This window comes from Pongo pygmaeus, chromosome 6 (assembly GCF_028885625.2).
Source record: "Pongo pygmaeus isolate AG05252 chromosome 6, NHGRI_mPonPyg2-v2.0_pri, whole genome shotgun sequence".
Lineage (NCBI taxonomy): Eukaryota > Metazoa > Chordata > Mammalia > Primates > Hominidae > Pongo > Pongo pygmaeus.
Window position 1 is genome coordinate 152210897 of NC_072379.2, and position 14329 is coordinate 152225225.

The 14329-nt window shown below is 39.2% G+C and overlaps 1 protein-coding gene across 1 annotated transcript in view; it reads left to right on the plus strand.

Moving 5' to 3' along the window:
- ACTR3B (actin related protein 3B) overlaps positions 1–14329 on the plus strand; it is a 1036264-nt gene that overhangs the window by 371199 nt on the left and 650736 nt on the right. The gene's annotated exons all lie outside the window — the stretch shown is intronic.

Below are 14329 nucleotides of genomic sequence, written 5' to 3' on the forward strand. Positions count from 1 at the left end.
TTGTTTCTGTGAAATTCCAACTTGGTTATCAGCAGTGTTAGTGGGCTGTCAGGTTAGCTTCACCCTCCAGCTATATATATATGTGTGTGTATATATGTGTAAATATGTATATATGTATATATATACACACACACATATGTATATATATTTTATATATAAAAGTATATATGAGAAATATATATTTTTTGAGATGGAGTCTCATTCTGTTACCCAGGCTGGAGTGCAATGGCACGATCTCAGCTCACTGCAACCTCTGCCTCCCGGCTCAAGCCGATTCTCCTGCTTCAGCCCCCCAAGTAACTGGGATTATAGGCGTGCGGCACTGTGCCCAGCTAATTTTTGTATTTTTAGTAGAGACGGGGTTTCGCCATGTTGGCCAGGCTGGTCTCGAACTCCTGACCTCAGGTGATCTTCCCACCTCAGCCTCCCAAAGTGCTGGGATTACAGGAATGAGCCACTGCGCCTGTCCAGATGAGGAATATTTGATGGGAAAGAGGATGGGCACTCAGGAAGCGGCGTGTAGATTGGTCTTCAACAGATAGGGGGCAGCGGAGAAGGGTTTGGCACCTGGTGATGGGGAAATCCTCTTCAGGAAGATTGAGGCATGAGCAACCAGCTTTTATGTCCGGGTTTTATGGTGGGCTCTTTGATTATGGGTCTTAGGCTTCCTGCTTTTGTAGTCTTTTCCAGACAGACAAGGTAGATTTTTATCGTGGGAAGAGTTTGGCATCTGGGGTCAGAAAACGTTGGTTTGAGCTCTGGCTTCACCCTTGACCTGCTCTGCATCCTTGGTCATATGGCCTAACCTGAGTCTTTCTCTCTCTTACATCGTGAAGTTATAAGGAGTGAAGGAATGTATGGAAGAATGTTTGTCAAGATCTTATTATTGTTTTTGTTATTGGAATTATTCTCTTATCTCCAACTGGGACCATGTCTTTTCCTGTCTGCATTCCCCACAGTACAGTCTGCCTTAAAGCTTAGTAGATGCTAAATGAACACTTTCTGGCCAGTTGATGGAACAGGATCCCTCCCTTTGCTCCCCAGATTTTCAGGAATATGCCCTGGCCTGTTGGTGTCACTTCCCAGTGAAGCACTAGGGTGCTCCGAGATCAGAGAGTGTTGCTCCTGTGGAAGCCTTCCCCTTTCATCTTGCAGAGAGGAGATGTCTCTTCATTTCAGTGGACTCTCACTCTCAGATTCTGGGAGAATTTTGTTTGCATCATAGTGAGTTAGCTGACTTGCGTGATTCATATAGAAAAAAACTCACTCTGAATTTAATGTGATAGGCTTGTTAAATGACAACAAAGTGGTCACCAAAGATGCTGAGCTGTAACTTAACCAGAGTGAACCTGATGGATGGAGGCAGCACCTCCAACTAAGCTGAACTCTGTGACTTCCTTGTTTATTCAGTCTGGATGATAGAATTCATATCCTCCCAGTGCTCCAAAGAATACTGCATGGGAGGAGGCTCCTTGGCTACATCAGGGACGGTAAGGCTCATGATTCTAGCAGAAATACCTGGATACCAGAACTATTGTTTTCCACTGGCTTTGTGTATTAGCATTATCTCCATAACCTTTCTGTAAACCCTTTGAAGACAGGAATGCTGGCTGCTGGGAAGGATAGAGAAAAAGAGTTAACACAAATGGAACACTTGCTGATTGAAAGAAACACACATGGTCGCCCAGAGGGGATATAATCATTCAAAGAAGAAAGTGGGAAACGAGAGAAAATGCTTAGGATACATGTAGAGCACATGCCAGTATCCAAAACCACAATACTAGTATTCCAATCAGGATCAATTTCCTTTTGGTGTTTTAATGCAAGAAAACCTTAGAATGGAAAATACAAATGCTTCAAAGAGCTACTCAAAACAGTGGAAGTAGAAAAAGTCCTATTTTCCCCCACCCCACTGTCTACATTTGTGTGATATGAAAATGCTTTCCAACTATATTTAATAATACTGTACTGTTTAAATAAAATTTGCTAAGAGTAGAACTTGTGTTCTCACTACACACACACACACACACACACACACGGTCATTATGTGAAGAGATGATTATGTTAATTAGCTTGACTATAGTAATCAGTTTACTATGTATATGTAAATCAAAACATCACACTGTACACCATAAGTGTAGACCATTTCAATAACATTTTTTTAAAACCCAGAAATAAAAAATAGCACATAGTATGGTTGTATATAATTTATTTAACTAGCCCCATAGATTATTTCAATTATTTCCAAACATTGTATGGCTAAAAGACATATTTATTAATATATAATTCCACACAAGTGTAAGGATGAATTTCTAGAAATGGAATTTTCAGGTAAAAGAAATTTGCATTTGCAAGATTGATAGATCCTACCAGATTTCTTTCCTTAGAAAATATACTGGCTTACTCTTTTATCTACAATATACTTATTTCTTCACATTCTTGCAAACACAGTGTTATCTTAATTTTTTTTTGCAATATAACAAAAGGATTTGTTATCTTAAAAAATATTAAGTTTGACATGCTTGTTAGACATGGAGATGTCTGGTAAGCACTTACAAATAAGTTCCAGGAGCTCAGGAAGAAAGTGAGGCTTGCAGATATAAATGTGGTTGTATATAGATAGTAATGAAAACCATAGGACTAGATGAGGTCACCCAGCACCTGAATATAGTTAGAGAAGAGGGCACCTGGACCTGCAGTGGCTTCTTTCATAGACTTCAGCAAGCAAGTCCTTCGTCCTTTTGTGAGCTAATTGTGTTTCATTGACCTGGTGTTTTATCTATGTGTCAAAAACACATGTTTTATTTATTATAAATTCATCACATCTTTCTGTAGGGCTTGCCCAGCTGTGATGTTTGTATGTTGATAAGAAATATCCAATCAATAGAGATAATTTGATAAGAAAAAAGAAAAAGGGAATAGTTGCAGGATTAAAGTTCATGAGTAGATGAGAGAGGGTGCGATCCATTACCTTTGCCAGTGAAAGGACTGACTCTAGGTAGTGGAGGTGTTCACTCTTAGATGAGAAAGAGGAACATTTGAGCACAGATTTCTTTTATATTCCATTTATCTATTTTGATAGAAATTACATTGAATTTATACATTAATTTGAAAGAAATTAATGTAATTAGTACATTGTATCTATTCATCCATGAACAAGGTATACCTGTAATCTCTTTTTTCTTATCTTATTGCACTTGCCATAAGACGTGGCATAAAAGACTGCCAATGTATTTTACTGGACTTTATTGGAGATATTTGATGGAGATATACTCAATAAGTATGTTTTTCAGAGATTTCAGGTTAGGGAAGTTCCTGCTATTCTTGCTAAAACATTTTTTTAAAGTTAATTTTTTTAAACAGCTTTAATGAAGTGTAATTTACATATCACAAAATTTGCCCACTGTAAATGTACAATTCAGTGATTCTTAATACCTTTATAGAATTGTACTGGCATCACCACCAGGTAGACTTAGAATATTTTCATTTCCCAGCAAGTTCCCTCATGCTGTTTGCATAAAACATTTTTTCGATTGTGAGTTAATGTTGAATTGCTTTTCTGCATTAAAATGAAAATAAAAGAAAAAATCCTTTTCAAGCAACAACTTTTCTCATATACTAGAAACTAAAAATAAGAGTAGACTTGATAATTCTAAAAATAGCATGGGAAAATGTAAACTCATTATGACAGGGAGGACAGCAAGCCATTCACGAGGGATCCAACCTGATGGCCCAAACACCTCCTACTAGGCCCCAACTTTAACAATGGGATCACATTTCAATATGAGATTTAGAGGAGACAAACATCCAAACTAGAACAATACTCAATAAAAAGTTTAATGTTAAATAATAGGGAAGATAATGAGCATCTTTTACCCCCACTCTCTGTTAAGGGAGATGTGCCTAGTGTTTCTGCATTATGTAAGATGCTGGTTTTGGACTGAGGTGTATACACATTTCCATATAAAGGAAGTATCTATTGATTCCTATTTTATTAATGTACTTACCAGGACTAAATGTTGATTTTGTGGGCTTTTGTTGGCATTTGATCTTTTCTATACCTATTAAAAATAAACATATGATATATTTCTTCTTAGATCTTGAAAGGCGAATTACGCATATAGATTTCTCATTATAGAGCCATCCTTGCATTCCTGGAATATATCCTATATAGTCATGATTTCTTTTTTTTTTAATCTTTCTTTTTTTAAAATTATACTTAAAGTTCTATGGTACATGTGCACAATGTGCAGGTTTGTTACATATGTATACATGCGCCATGTTGGTGTGCTGCACCCATTAACTCGTCATTTACATTAGGTATATCTCCTAATGCTATCCCTCCCCACTCCCCCCACTCCACGACAGGCCCCAGCGTGTGATGTTCCCCTTCCTGTGTCCAAGTGTTATTGTTCAATTCCCACCTATGAGTGAGAACATGCAGTGTTTGTTTTTTCGTCCTTGAGATAGTTTGCTGAGAATGATGGTTTCCAGCTTCATCCATGTCCCTACAAAGACATGAACTCTTCATTTTTTATGGCTGCATAGTATTCCATGGTGTATATGTGCCACATTTTCTTAATCCAGTCTATCATTGTCGGACATTTGGGTTGGTTCCAACTCTTTGCTATTGTGAGTAGTGCCGCAATAAACATACATGTGCACGTGTCTTTATAGCAGCATGATTTATAATCCTTTGGGTATATACCCAGTAATGGGATGGCTGGGTCAAATGGTATTTTTAGTTCTAGATCCTTGAGGAATTGCCACACTGTCTTCCACAATGGTTGAACTAGTTTACAGTCCCACCAACAGTGTAAAAGTGTTCCTATTTCTCCACATCCTCTCCAGCACCTGTTGTTTCCTGACTTTTTAATGATCACCATTCTAACTGGTGTGAGATGGTATCTCATTGTTATTTTGATTTGCGTTTCTCTGATGGCCAGTGATGATGAGCGTTTTTTCATGTCTGTTGGCTGCATAAATGTCTTCTTTTGAGAAGTGACTGTTCATATCCTTTGCCCACTTGTTGATAGGGTTGTTTTTTTCTTGTAAATTTGTTTGAGTTCTTTGTAGATTCTGGATATTAGCCCTTTGTCAGATGAGTAGATTGCAAAAATTTTCTCCCATTCTGTAGGTTGCCTGCTCACTCTGATGGTAGTTTCTTTTGCTGTGCAGAAGCTCTTTAGTTTAATTAGATCCCATTTGTCAATTTTGGCTTTTGTTGCCCTTGCTTTTGGTGTTTTAGACATGAAGTGCTTGCCCATGCCTATGTCCTGAATGGTATTGCCTAGGTTTTCTTCTAGGGTTTTTATGGTTTTAGGTCTAACATTTGAGTCTTTAATCCATCTTGAACTAATTTTTGTATGGGGTGTAAGGAAGGGATTCAGTTTCAGCTTTCTACATATGGCTAGCCAGTTTTCCCAGCACCATTTATTAAATAGGGAATCCTTTCCCCATTGCTTGTTTTTGTCAGGTTTGTCAAAGATCAGATGGTTGTAGATGTGTGGCATTATTTCTGAGGGCTGTGTTCTGTTCCATTGGTCTATATCTCTGTGTTGGTACCAGTACCATGCTATTTTGGTTACTGTAGCCTTGTAGTATAGTTTGAAGTCAGGTAGTGTGATGACTCCAGCTTTGTTCTTTTGGTTTAGGATTGTCTTGGCAATGCAGGCTCTTTTTTGGTTCCATATGAACTTTAAAGTAGTTTTTTCCAATTCTGTGAAGAAAGTCATTGGTAGCTTGATGGGGGTGGCCTTGAATCTATAAATTACCTTGGGCAATATGGCCATTTTCACGATATTGATTCTTCCTATCCATGAGCATGGAATGTTCTTCCATTTGTTTGTGTCCTCTTTTATTTCATTGAGCAGTGGTTTGTAGTTCTCCTTGAAGAGGTCCTTCACATCCTTGTAAGCTGGATTCCTAGGTATTTTATTCTCTTTGAAGCAATTGTGAGTGGGAGTTCACTCATGATTTGGCTCTCTGTTTGTCTGTTTTTGGTGTATAAGAATGCTTGTGATTTTTGCACATTGATTTTGTATCCTGAGACTTTGCTGAAGTTGCTCATCAGCTTAAGGAGATTTTGGGTTGAGACGATGGGGTTTTCTAGATATACAGTCATGTCATCTGCAAACAGGGACAATTTGACTTCCTCTTTTCCTAATTGAATACCCTTTATTTCTTTCTCCTGCCTGATTGCCCTGGCCAGAACTTCCAACACTATGTTGAATAGGAGTGATGAGAGAGGGCATCCCTCTCTTGTGCCAGTTTTCAAAGCGAATGCTTCCAGTTTTTGCCCATTAAGTATGATATTAGCTGTGGGTTTGTCATAAACAGCTCTTATTGTTTTCAGATACGTCCCATCAATACCTAATTTATTAAGAGTTTTTAGCATGAAGGGCTGTTGAATTTTGTCAAAGGCCTATTCTGCATCTATTGAGATAATCATGTGATTTTTGTCTTTGTTTCTGTTTATATGCTGGATTACATTTATTGATTTGCGTATGTTGAACCAGCCTTGCATCCCAGTGATGAAGCCCACTTGATCATGGTGGATAAGCTTTTTGATGTGCTGCTGGATTCAGTTTGCCAGTATTTTATTGAGGATTTTTGCATCGATGTTCATCAGGGATATTGGTCTAAAATTCTCTTTTTTTGTTGTGTCTATGCCAGGCTTTGATATCAGGATGATGCTGGCCTCATAAAATGAGTTAGGGAGGATTCCCTTTTTTTCTATTGATTGGAATAGTTTCAGAAGGAATGGTACCAGCTCTTGTTTGTTCCTCTTGTAGAATTCGGCTGTGAATCCGTCTGGTCCTGGACTTTTTTTGGTTGGTAAGCTATTGATTATTGCCACAATTTCAGCTCCTGTTATTGGTCTATTCAGAGATTCAACTTCTTCCTGGTTTAGTCTTGGGAGGGTGTATGTGTTGAGGAATTTATCCATTTCTTCTAGATTTTCTAGTTTATTTGTGTAGAGGTGTTTGTAATATTCTCTGATGGTAGTTTGTATTTCTGTGGGATTGGTGGTGATATCCCCTTTATCATTTTTTATTGCGTCTATTTGATTCTTCTCTCTTTTCTTCTTTATTAGTCTTGCTAGCAGTCTATCAATTTTGTTGATCTTTTAAAAAAAACCAGCTCCTGGATTCATTGATTTTTTTGAAGGGTTTTCTGTGTCTCTATTTCCTTCAGTTCTGCTCTGATCTTTGGTATTTCTTGCCTTCTGCTAGCTTTTGAATGTGTTTGCTCTTGCTTCTCTAGTTCTTTTAATTGTGATGTTAGGGTGTCAATTTTAGATCTCTCCTGCTTTCTCTTGTGGGCATTTAGTGCTATAAATTTCCCTCTACACACTGCTTTAAATGTGTCCCAGAGATTCTGGTTTGTTATGTCTTTGTTCTCATTGGTTTCAAAGAACATCTTTATTTCTGCCTTCATTTTGTTATTTACTCAGTAGTCATTCAGAAGCAGGTTGTTCACTTTCCATGTAGTTGAGCGGTTTTGAGTGAGTTTCTTAATCCTGAGTTCTAGTTTGATTGCACTGTGGTCTGAGAGACAGTTTGTTATAATTTCTGTTCTTTTACATTTGCTGGGGAGTGCTTTACTTCCAACTATGTGGTCAACTTTGGAATAATTGTGATGTGGTGCTGAGAAGAATGTATATTCTGTTGATTTGGGGTGGAGAGTTCTGTTGATGTCAATTAGGTCTGCTTGGTGCAGAGCTGAGTTCAATTCCTGGATATCCTTGTTAACTTTCTGTCCCGTTGATCTGTCTAATGTTGACAGTGGGGTGTTAAGGTCTTCCATTATTATTGTGTGGGAGTCTAAGTCTCTTTGTAGGTCTCTAAGGACTTGCTTTATGAATCTGGGTGCTCCTGTATTGGGTGCATATATATTTAGGATAGTTAGCTCTTCTTGTTGAATTGATCCCTTTACCATTATGTATTGGCCTCTTTTGTCTCTTTTGATTTTTGTTGGTTTAAAGTCTGTTTTATCAGAGACTAGGATTGCAACCCCTGCCTTTTTCTGTTTTCCATTTGCTTGGTAGATCTTCCTCCATCCCCTTATTTTGAGCCTATGTGTGTCTCTGCATGTGAGAAAGGTCTCCTGAATACAGCACACTGATGGATTTTGACTCTTTATCCAATTTCCCAGTCTGTGTCTTTTAATTGGAGCATTTAGCCCATTTACATTTAAGTTTAATATTGTTATGTGTGAATTTGATCCTGTTATTATGATGTTAGCTGGTTATTTTGCTCGTTAGTTGATGCAGTTTCTTCCTAGCCTCGATGGTCTTTACAATTTGGCATGTTTTTGCAGTGGCTGGTACTGGTTGTTCCTTTCCATGTTTAGTGCTTCCTTCAGGAGCTCTTGTAGGGCAGGCCTGGTGGTGACAAAATCTCTCAGCATTTGCTTGTCTGTAAAGTATTTTATTTCTCCTTCACTTATGAAGCTTAGTTTGGCTGATATGAAATTCTAGGTTGAAAATTCTTTTCTTTAAGAATGTTGAATATTGGCCCCCACTCTCTTCTGGCTTGTAGAGTTTCTGCCAAGAGATCAGCTGTTAGTCTGATGGGCTTCCCTTTGTGGGTAACCTGACCTTTCTCTCTGGCTGCCCTTAATATTTTTTCCTTCATTTCAATTTTGGTGAATCTGACAATTATGTGTCTCGGAGTTGCTCTTCTCGAGGAGTATGTTTGTGGCATTCTCTGTATTTCCTGAATGTGAATGTTGGCCTGCCTTGCTAGATTGGGGAAGTTCTCCTGGATAATATTCCTGCAGAGTGTTTTCCAACTTGGTTCCATTCTCCCCGTCACTTTCAGGTACACCAATCAGACATAGATTTGGTCTTTTCACATAGTCCCATATTTCTTGGAGGCTTTGTGCATTTCTTTTTACTTTTTCTTCTCTAAACTTCTCTTCTTGCTTCATTTCATTCATTTGATCTTCAATCACTGATACCCTTTCTTCCAGTTGATCAAATCGGCTACTGAAGCTTGTGCATTCATCACGTAGTTGTCTTGCCATGGTTTTCAGCTCCATCAGGTCATTTAAGGACTTCTCTACACTGGTTATTCTAGTTAGCCATTCGTCTAATCTTTTTTCAAGGTTTTTAGCTTCTTTGCGATGGGTTTGAACTTCCTCCTTTAGCTCAGAGAAGTTTGATCATCTGAAGCCTTCTTCTCTCAACTCGTCAAAGTCATTCTCCATCCAGCTTTGTTCCATTGCTGGCGAGGAGCTGCGTTCCTTTGGAGGGGGAGAGGTACTCTGATTTTTAGAATTTTCAGCGTTTCTGCTCTCTTTTTCCCCATCTTTGTGGTTTTATCTACCTTTGGTCTTTGATGATGGTGACGTAAAGATGGGGTTTTGGTGCGGATGTCCTTTCTGTTTGTTAGTTTTCCTTCTAACAGTCAGGACCCTCAGCTGCAGGTCTGCTGGAGCTTGCTGGAGGTCCACTCCAGGCCCTGTTTGCCTGGGTATCAGCAGCGGAGGCTGCAGAACAGCGAATATTGCTGAACAGCAAATGTTGCTGCCTGATAGTTCCTCTGGAAGCTTCGTCTCAGAGGGGTACTGGCCGTGTGAGGTGTCAGTCTGCACCTACTAGAGGGTGCTTCCCAGTTAGGCTACTCGGGATTCAGGGACCCACTTGAGGAGGCAGTCTGTCTGTTCTCAGATCTCAAACTCCGTGCTAGGAGAATGACTACTCTCTTCAAAGCTCAGTTGGAAATGCAGAAATCACCCGTCTTCTGCGTTGCTCATGCTGGGAGCTGTAGACTGGATCTGTTCCTATTCGGCCCTCTTGGAACCACCCCCCAGTCATGATTTCTTAATATTAGGAATGTCATTGATTTTTTGCCATTATTTTATTTAAGATTTTTACATCGATAGCTGTAGATGAGATTGGTCTGTAGAATTTTGTTTTGGTTCAATCTTTATGAGAATGAAATATCAAAGGTACATGCAATTCTTAAAGAATTTGTGAGTTTTCTTCCTTTCTTTGTTGTGCTCTAAAATAATTTAATAGGCATTAGGATAATGTATTTTTATAGATTTCTCCGTGAAATCATTTGGGCCTAATGTTTTGAGGGATATAACTTTTAAATAATTTTTTCTATTTCTTTTCTGGATATTAATATTAACTTTTTCTCAATGTAGTATATCTCTTTTGGTATTCAATTCTCCCAATATTGCATTCTCTTTTGTTAAATAAACAAGTGTAAACTGGGTGCGGTGGCTCATGCCTGTAGTTCCAGCACTTTGGGAGGCTGAGGTGGGCAGATCATGAGATCAGGAGATTGAGACCATCCTGGATAACACGGTGAAGCCCTGTCTCTACTAAAAACACAAAAAATTAGCCGGGCGTGGCTAATTTCACAGGCACATGTGCCTGTGATCCCAGATACTTGGGAGGCTGAGGCAGGAGAATCGCTTGAACCTGGGAGGCGGAGGTTGCAGTGAGCCGAGATCCCGCCTCTGCACTCCAGCCTGGGTGACAAAGTGAGACTCTGTCACAAACAAACAAACAAACAAACACAAAACAAGTGTAGAATTTTTCCAGTGTAGAATTGTAATTATATTACCATTTTCTTTACTATATGTTTTTTAAGGCATTTTCTTAGTGATTGTCCTGGGGATTATCATTAATCTCCTAATTTGTAACAACCTAGTTCAGGTTAATACCAACTTCACTTCAATAGACATAAAACTTTACTCCTATGTAGATCTGTACCCCCTTTTATGCTATTATTTTCACAAATTTCACTTTAATATATCATGTGCCTATCAACTTAGATTTATAACTATTGCATTATGTAGTTGTGTTTTAAAATAGATTTTAAAAAAGGAATTGTTAACAAAAAACTACATTAATACCGACTTTTATGTTCACTCATGTGGCCATCTTTTTTTTTTTGAGACTGAGTCTCATTTTTGTCACCCAGGCTGTAGTGCTCCCTGCAACCTCCACCTCCTGGTTCAAGCGATTCTCCTGCCTCAGCCTCCCAAGTAGCTGGGATTACAGGTGCACACCACCATGCCCAGCTAATTTTGTATTTTAATAGAGGATGGGTTTTACCATGTTGGCCATGCTGGTCTTGCACTCCTGACCTCAGGTAATGCACCTGCCTTGGCCTCCCAAAGTGCTGGGATTACAGGCATGAGCCACCATGCCCGGCCCATGTGGCTATCTTAACTGGTGCTCTTTATTTCTGTTTACTAACAGTAACAGACTCAAGTTACTGTTAGTGTCCTTTTCTTTCAGCCTGAAGGACTCCCATTAGTATTTCTTGAAGGGCTGGTCTAATAGCAACAAACTCATTAACTTTCTTTTTGGGGGAAATGTCTTAAATTTCCCTCCACTGTAAAAGCAGCTCTATTGAGATATATTTCACATATCCCCCAGTTTCCCCATTAAAGGCATAACATTCAATGGGTTTTAGGATATTCACAAATATGTGCAACCATCGCAACAGTCACTTTTATAATGGTTTCATGATCTCAAAGGGGAACCATTTATCCTTTAGCCATCAGACTCCTAAATACAGTCTGTACAGTTTGGGAACAATTGATTTGGAACTCTGATCTGAGTTTTGTGTGATGATTGGGCTTAGATTGAAAAGGGTTGTGTAAAATTCTGATATTTCCTATGTTTCCTGAAACTCTGCTAAGAGAAACTTGTCACAACTGGTATTGTGAGTAAAACAACACCCATCGGGTGGCCCCCTCATCTGTCTTCTTTCTTGGATGATAAAGCTTTCGTCTTCACTGAGGTCCAAGCAAGCAGGAAGAAGAGCATTTGGCCAGGAGACTACTTGGCTGAGTTAAGTGGGAGTGGCTGCAAGGCCATCCTGGTGTTTGTCAGTGGGATGCTATTGCATTTTGGGTAAGACGACTCTCATTGGGTTGGTCTACCCTATGTATTTCCAAGTGTTAGGCATCTCTGCCCCTCTTTCTCCTAACATCAAGTTTTCCCCACGCATTTGCTCCACAGCAATACTCTGAGATTTCCACATGTCTTTTGGGGGTTGGTACCATCATCTAGCAAGTCCTTTATGTCAACCTCTATGAGACACTCCTGAGCTTGGAATGTGATAGTATACACACACACACTCACACACACACACACACACACACACACACACGTATATTTTCTGGGATCAGAGCTTGGCAGCTTTTTGAGATTTGTGTATGGCTCCCTCTTCCATGCACCTGGGTCACTGAGTCTGCCTCAGGATTATAAGCGATCTGGCAATGCACTGACTTTGTTCCATCATTTGGAGTTAGAAATTGTTAAATCCGGATTTTTATCTTGAGATACCTACCATTTTGTTATTCATCCCCACACCACTCCTACCTTCTCCCAAATAAATGTCTGTGCCTCACATTTGCTTTTAATTGCAACGGTCTTGAAAAATTCAGAAATCCCTGAGGGTAGAAATTTTTCATGTGGGATGGTGACATCAACTCAAGACCTTTTGTAATATGAATGCTTTCAAAGTAATGAAGTCTTGAATGTTTTTGCTTTCAATAAACCAACCACTGAAACAGCATATAATGTCTCCAAACTTTGTCCTTCTGTCAGTGAGGTTATAGCAACTCAATAATACTGAATATCTATTAATTCACTTGTGTGAGGCCTCGAAAGAACTTTATGTGTTCATACCTTCATGTCCTTGGTTAAGCTGATAATGTGTCACTCCCACCTCCCATGGACAGAACTACCTTGAGAAGAAGTAACTTACAGAAGGTCATATATTTGCATTAGGGCTAGAGTTGAGTGCTGACCCCCACCTTGTCCTCTGGCAGCCAGATGACTCTAGAAGAATTAGAGAATTGTCTTCTTATTGCTGCTCACAGAACAGCCAGCCCATCACTGAGTCATTGGGGTGGCACGCCAGGATTATCATATAACTTACCCAGTTGAAAAATATTCACTTGGTCTTCTAGGGCACAACTCACTCCAAAAGACATACCTCAAACCAACACATCTTACAAATACATGTACAACACATCTTAGCAGTTAGTAAGTACGTAGAATGCATCTAAGACCAGTTGGTTTCAGTTCCAACCTCTGAGCCTTTGTTAGGCTGTTCTTCTTGCCTAAAAGCTGCTTTAGGAAGTCAGTGTGGTGATTCCTCAGGGATCTAGAACTAGAAATACCATTTGACCCAGCCATCCCATTACTGGGTATATACCCAAAGGATTATAAATCATGCTGCTATAAAGACACATGCACACATATGTTTATTGTGGCACAGGTATACATATGTAACAAACCTGCACATTGTGCACATGTACCCTAAAACTTAAAGTATAATAATAACAAAAAAAATGAAAAGAAAAGAAAATCAGTGATTACTGGGTAGATGGTATGATATCATTTGAATGCTCTTGGTTTTTCTTTCTTATTTAAAATATTTCCAACTCATATTTCAAAGTCTGACTTAAATTCTACTTCTCTCATTAAACCCTGTCTGATTATGACACCCTCTAACGAGCTCTTTTCCTGAGTGTGTTTATTATATTTAACATCTTTTCCATCTACTTTAGCACTTAAAACAGCATCTTACATGACAGCATCTCTCTAAGCAGCTGGAGAGCAGAATGGTTTCCATATTCCTCGTAGAACTTGCAAAGGACACACGGAGTACTCAAGTGAGGATTGTGTGAAATTCCAGAAAGAGTTCTACCTTTCTGTGCCAGAATTCGAGTTTGCTTACTTTTTTTTTTTAAATGAATCCTTTAATACATATCTATGACAGTGTCTTCTTAAGCATCCCAGGACAGGGGTTGGTATCATGGCTGTGAAGTGCAGCTTTGCATTTTGAAGCAGAGGAGCATTTCTGCCTGCCCTCTGTCACAGATGTGTTTGCCTGCCCCCTTTTATCTATGGTCTTCATTTTAATTTGTTTTTAATTGCCTATTTAACACACCTAGCAATTAAGGTGAAATGGGCTCTTTGACAAATGTGAGAGCTTTTAAATTAGTGCTAATTGCTTTTGTTGATTAAAAGTAATGCTTTATATGGTGTTATTGGTATTCTGTTACATAAAACTGGATTAATGACTTCCAATCAATCCCACTACAAAGACGTTTCTTTGTAATCACTGGGACTTTAGGGCATGAAGCTCCTGCAGAATGAAAAAAGATGGCTAGAACTTCAGGACGAGTGAGAAGGGAGACGGGTGAATGACAGCACAAGGCTGGTTCCGTTGCTGGCTCCGCCCACACCCATGCCCATTAATTTGGAAGTTCACTGAAAGCCCCTGCTGAGGGGGTGGTGTGGGCTGCTGCATTAGTCAGGTTTCCCACAGGAAAGAGGTGACAG